Below are 6,339 nucleotides of genomic sequence, written 5' to 3' on the forward strand. Positions count from 1 at the left end.
TTTTTTATAGCATGTTTTACAAGGGGAGGGGGTAAGAGGGTCCAGGTGGTGGAAAAGTACAAAATCTTCTTGGCCTGTGCCTTGAAACATGTCATGGTCTATATGGTACACTGCCTTGAATTATGATCTACCTGCAGTTCTTCAGAAGATATGGTACACTGCTTGAGTTATGGTCTCCCTGCTATTCTTAAGAAGACATGGTACTCTGCTTTGAGTCTATCTGCAGTTGCTAAGCAGGATCTTGCAGCTGCCAAGCTTCAGAGGACATTGTGCAGGTGGGGAAAGGTAGGGGGTAAGGGTAAGGGCGAGGGTCCTGGCTTCTGGCATCTCCCCCTTCTCTGTTTAGTTAGAGAAGGCGTCTTATGTTCAATCCCAACTATGTGAGTTTTGAATTTGGATGTCTAATTATGGGGGGGTCTTAGACAAGTTCACAACCCCAAAACACTGATGTGAGACAAGTCACATCGATGGTCGAAGGCTTTAGGCTGTCGACGATGGGCAACGTCAAGGGACTCTGATGTGGGTGAAAGGAGGGTGAGAGCCCTGTCTTAGGCCATGTAGGCTGCACCCACTCCCAGCACCACGCACTCCTTTTCGGCTGCATTGGGTGGGCCCCTGGGAAGTGGACCTACAATAATCCCGTCATTGGGCTAACTCACAGCCATCCTAGTCTCTTGTAAATGTTCAAGTTACCAACCATTTGTCAGTTTGGAGTGTAATATTGTCATAAAGGAAGGCTCCCCAATGTTAGCGGCCATATCAAGGGTGGCCTTGGTTTAGGAAAAAGCCAATTTTTGTTGTGGTGATCAAGAGGCCAAGCTCTCTAGCGAGAGAAATGAGGGCAAAGCCAGGCATACCAGGAACCCTTCTGGAGGGCGTGGAAGTCTAGGGGTCGACCGTAGGGGGAGGCAGGGGAGCTGACAGCTGTGTCAGTCTCCTGCGGAGTCACTTCTGGATCCTCCGCAATTTTCAGCTGATGGTAATGAACTTCAACTGCCTTCTTGATGGCAGCATCAACCTGGTTCCGTGGACGACAGGTCACGGGCGATGATCTCTGTCTTGCTCAATCTTGATGTCGTGCGCACATCCTCTCAATGAGGGTCCGTCAGGATGGGTCCGTGCCTCGAGCCCCACGTCTGGGTGCCACTTGACCCGACCGGCGGGTCCTGGTTATTCGTGGGGGCGAGGAGGACTGCAACCTGCTATTCTTCAGAAGATATGGTACACTGCTTGAGTTATGGTCTCCCTGCTATTCTTCAGATGATATGGTACACTGCTTTGAGTCTATCTGCAGTTGCCAAGCAGGATCTTGCAGTTGTCCAGCTTCAGGGGACCTTGTGCAGGTGGGAAAAGGTAGGGGGTGAGTGTAAGGGCGAGGCTCCTGGCTTCTGGTCCATCTGGGTTAGAACTTCTAATAGCAGGCATCATGGGTGATTCAATTTTACCTGGAAAGAAAAAAGAAGGGGATTCTCAGGGAGATTTCTCTTCCCTGGATGTAAATTGTTATTCATCGTATTTATGATTGGGCCTGGCTTTGTGAGGGTATCTATTTTTTTCATTAATATTTGTGGTAGCCGGTTAGCTGTGCCTTCTGTGGTATTGGGCAGGCATATCAGTCCTCGGCTCCATAAGGGAACTGGGACTGGGGCATTCCCTTTATGGGTATGAGGGTCCTTCCCCATATCTGTGGCAAAGTTTTGTTGGTCTTGGTGGTGCCCGAGGTCACGAACATGGTCAGCAAGAGATTTGCCATGAGCTTTCAGCTTTAGAGAGAGAAAAGTGAACAAGGCATGATGGAGAGTATTTCAGGGGGACTCCTTCTGAGGGGGTACCATTCCCCCTCTTTTGTTTTTAAAGCCAATTTTTCAGAGTTCTTGTAAAATCAGGGCAGAAGTGCCAACAGTTGCTCCTTCCACACTCAGAGAGTCATGAAGGCCTTATTTAAGGATATATAAATCTATGTTAATAATCTTTTGTCAAAGGACTTTTATAGCTCCACTGACAATTAATCAGGCTATATGATATATAGATTAGAAATAGCTTTTTCCACTTTTTGTGAGATTACCTCTCTTTTGTCAATTAACTGTTGAGGAAGTTAGGGTTTACCTCTCTCTTGAGAATATTGAACAGAGATTTAAATTCTTTTGTGGAGAGCTTAAAATAGTATCTTAGCCAATTTGCATCTCCTAGAAACTTTTGAAATTAATTTAAAATAAATAGACTCCCTTTTTTTTAAATCCTTTATCTGTGTGGGGTTTTTATTGGGTATTATACGTATTTACCTTTCAATGTTCTCTCCTTTCTCAATCTCCCCCCAAATCCCTTATCCCCTACCCCTTCCTCCTAATTTTTGTGATGGTGTGCTCCAAACATCCTCCCAGTCTCATCTCCCTGCTCTCGAATTCCAACACAGTAGGGGATCCAAACTTTTGGGGACCTTGGCCCTCCACTTTCACTGGAGTCTAACAAGGTCACCCTCAATTCCCTATACAGCTGTGTGAGTCCCTCCCTTTGTGCTCTCTGGTTGGTGGTTTAGACTTTGGGAATTCTGGTTGAAACTTTTGATGCTCCTTCTAAAAAGGACCAACGCATTCATACTTTGGTCTTCCTTCTTCTATGTGAGTTTTATGTGGTCTATATGAAGATTCTTAGAAATTGTGAGCTTTTGGGCTAATATCCACTTATCAGTGAGTGCATACCATGTATGTTCCTTTGAGACTGGGTCATCTCACTCAAGATGATATTTTCCAGCTCCATCCATTTGCCTAGGAATTTTGTGAACTGATTGTTTTTAATAGCTGAGTAGTACTCCATTGTATAAATGTACCACATTTTCTGCATCCATTCTTCTTTTGAAGGGCATCTGGGTTCTTTCCAACTTCTGGCTATAATAAATAAGGCTGCTATGAACATGGTGGAGCATGTGTCCCTGTTGTATGTTGAAACTTCTTTTGGGTATATGCCCAGGAGTGGTATAGCTGGGTCCCTAGGTAACGCTATGTTCAATTTTCTGAGATACCGCCAGACTGCCTTCCATAGTGGTTGTACCAGTTTACAATCCCACCAACAGTGGAGGAGTGTTCCTCTTTCTCCATATCCTCGCCAACATGTACTGTCACCTGTGTTTTTGATCTTAGCCATTCTGACTGGTGTGAGGTGGAATCTCAGTGTTGTTTTCATTTGCATTTCCCTCATGACTAGGGATGCTGAACACTTCTTTAGGTGCTTCTCAACCATTCGAGCTTCCTCAGTTGAGAATTCTTTGTTCAGGTCTGTGCTCCATTTTTTAATAGGGTTCTTTGATTGTCTAGAGTCTAATTTCTTCAGTTCTTTGTATACCTTGGATATTAGCCCTTTATCAGATATAGGGTTGGTGAATATCTTTTCCCAATCTGTTGGTTGCCGCTCTGTCCTATTGACTGTGTCCTTTGCTTTACAGAAGCTTTGCAGCTTTATGAAGTCCCATTTGTCAATTTTTGGTCTTAGAGCACAGGCCATTGGCGTTCTGTTCAGGAACTTTTTCCCTGTGCCTATGTACTCCAGGCTTTTTCCCAGTTTCTCTTCTATTAGTTTCAGTGTGGCTGGTTTTAGGTGGAGGTCCTTAATCCACTTGGAATTGAGCTTTGTACAAGGAGATAAGTATGGATCAATTTTCATTTTTCTACATGCTGACCACCAGTTGGACCAGCACCATTTGTTGAAAATGCTATCTTTTTTCTATTCGATGGTTTTAGCCCCTTTGTCAAAGATTAAGTTACCATAGGTATGAGGGTTCATTTCTGGGTCTTCTATTCTATTCCACTGATCCTCCTGCCTGTCTCTGTTCCAATACCATGCAGTTTTTATCACTATTGCTTTGTAGTACAGCTTGAAGTCAGGGATGGTGATTCCTCCAGAAGTTCTTTTATTGCTGAGTGTAGTTTTCGCAATCCTGGGTTTTTTGTTATTCCAAATAAATTTTAAGATTGCTCTTTCTATCTCTGAGAAGAATTGAGTGGGAATTTTGATGGGGATTGCATTAAATCTGTAGATGGCTTTTGGAAAAATAGCCATTTTTACTATATTAATCCTTCCAATCCATGAGCATGGGAGATCTTTCCATCTTCTGAGATCGGCTTCGATTTCTTTCTTCAGGGGAATGAAGTTCTTGTCATACAGGTCTTTTACTTGCTTGGTTAGGTTCACACCCAGGTATTTTATATTATCTGTGACTATTTTGAAGGGTGTCATTTCCATAATTTCTTTCTCAGCCAGTTTATCTTTTGAGTAGAGGAAGGCTACTGATTTGCTTGAGTTAATTTTATATCAAGCCACTTTGCTAAAGTTGTTTATCAGGTTTAGGAGTTCTCTGGTGGAAGTTTTGGGGTCACTTAAGTATACTATCATATCATCTGCAAATAGTGAGATTTTGACTTCTTCCTTTCCAATTTGTATCCCTTTGACCTCCTTGTGTTGCCTAATTGCTCTGGCTACGACTTCCAATACTATATTAAATAAGTAGGGGGAGAGTGGGCAGCCTTGCCTAGTCCCTGATTTTAGTGGGATTGCTTCAAGTTTCTCTCCATTTAGTTTAATGCTGGCTACTGGTTTGCTGTAAATTGCTTTTACTATGTTTAGGTATGGACCTTGAATTCCTGACCTTTCCAAGACTTTTATCATGAATGGGTGTAGAATTTTGTCAAATGCTTTCTCAGCATCTAGTGAGATGATCATGTGGTTTTTTTCTTTGAGTTTGTTTATATAATGGATTACATTGATGGATTTCCGAATATTGAACCAACCCTGCATTCCTGGGATGAAGCCAACTTGATCGTGATGGATAATTGTTTTGATGTGTTCTTGAATTCGGTTCGCTAGAATTTTATTGAGTAATTTTGCATCAATGTTCATAAGGGAGATTGGCCTGAAGTTCTCTTTCTTTGTTGGGTCTTTGTGTGGCTTAGGTATGAGTGTAATTGTGGCTTCAAAGAATGAGTTGGGTAGTGTACCTTCTGTTTCTATTTTGTGGAATATTTGAAAAGAATTGGGATTAGGTCTTCCTTGAAGGTCTGATAGAATTCTGCACTAAAACCGTCTGGTCCGGGCTTTTCTTTGTAGGGAGACTTTTAATGACTGCTTCTATTTCTTTTGGGGTTATGGGACTGTTTAGATGGTTTATCTGGTCCTGATTTAACATTGGCAACTGGTATTTGTCTAGGAAATTGTCCATTTCATCCAAATTTTCCAATTTTGTTGAATATAGGCTTTTGTAGTAGGATCTGATGATTTTTTTAATTTCCTCAGTTTCTGTTGTTATGTCACCCTTTTCAGTTCTGATTTTATTAATTTGGATACTGTCTCTCTGCCCTCTGATTAGTCTAGCTAAGGGTTTATCTATCTTGTTGATTTTCTCAAAGAACCAGCTCCTGGTTTTATTGATTCTTTGGATAGTTCTTTTTGTTTCAATTTGGTTGATTTCAGCCCTGAGTTTAATTATTTCCTGCCTTCTACTCCTCTTGGGTGTATTAGCTTCTTTTTGTTCTAGGTCTTTCAGGTGCTCTGTCAAGCTGTTAGTGTATGCTCCCTCCAGTTTCTTTTTGTAGGCACTTAGAGCTATGAATTTTCCTCTTAGCACTGCTTTCATTGTATCCCATAAATTTTGGTATGATGTGTCATCATTTTCATTAAATTCTAAAAAGTTTTTAATTTCTTTCTTTATTTCTTCCCTTACCTGATTATCAAGGAGTAGGGTGTTGTTCAGTTTCCATGTAAATGTGGGCTTTCCATTCTCTTTGTCATTTTTGAAGACCAGCCTTAGACCATGGTGATCTGATAGGATGCAGGGAATTATTTCAATTTTCTTATATCTGTTGAGGCCTGTCTTGTGCCCAATCATATGATCTATTTTGGAGAAGGTACCATGAGGTGCTGAGAAAAAGGTATATTCTTTTGCTTTAGGGTGAAATGTTCTATAGATATCTGTTAAGTCCATTTGGTTCATAACTTCTGTTAGTTTTACTGTATCTCTATTTAGTTTCTGTTTCCATGATTTATCCATTGCTGAGAGTGGGGTGTTGAAGTCTCCCACTATTATTATGTGAGGTGCAATGTGTGTTTTGAGCTTTAGTAAGGTTTCTTTTATGAAAGTAGATGCTCTTGTATTTGGCGCATAGATATTCAGAATTGAGAGTTCATGTTGGTTGACTTTTCCTTTGACAAGTATGAAATGCCCTTCCTTATCCTTTTTGATAGTTTTAAGTTGAAAGTTGATTTTATTCGATATTAGAATGGCTACTCCCGCTTGTTTCTTAGTGCCATTTGCTTGAAAAATTGTTTTCCAACCTTTTACTCTAAGGTAGT

At 41.3% G+C, this 6,339-nt stretch overlaps 1 pseudogene; it reads left to right on the plus strand.

The window, feature by feature from the left end:
- The window catches only part of LOC114630906, a 14,342-nt pseudogene that overhangs the window by 1,310 nt on the left and 6,693 nt on the right, over window positions 1–6,339 (plus strand).

Source organism: Grammomys surdaster, unplaced genomic scaffold (assembly GCF_004785775.1).
Source record: "Grammomys surdaster isolate TR1022 unplaced genomic scaffold, NIH_TR_1.0 348, whole genome shotgun sequence".
Classification (NCBI taxonomy): domain Eukaryota; kingdom Metazoa; phylum Chordata; class Mammalia; order Rodentia; family Muridae; genus Grammomys; species Grammomys surdaster.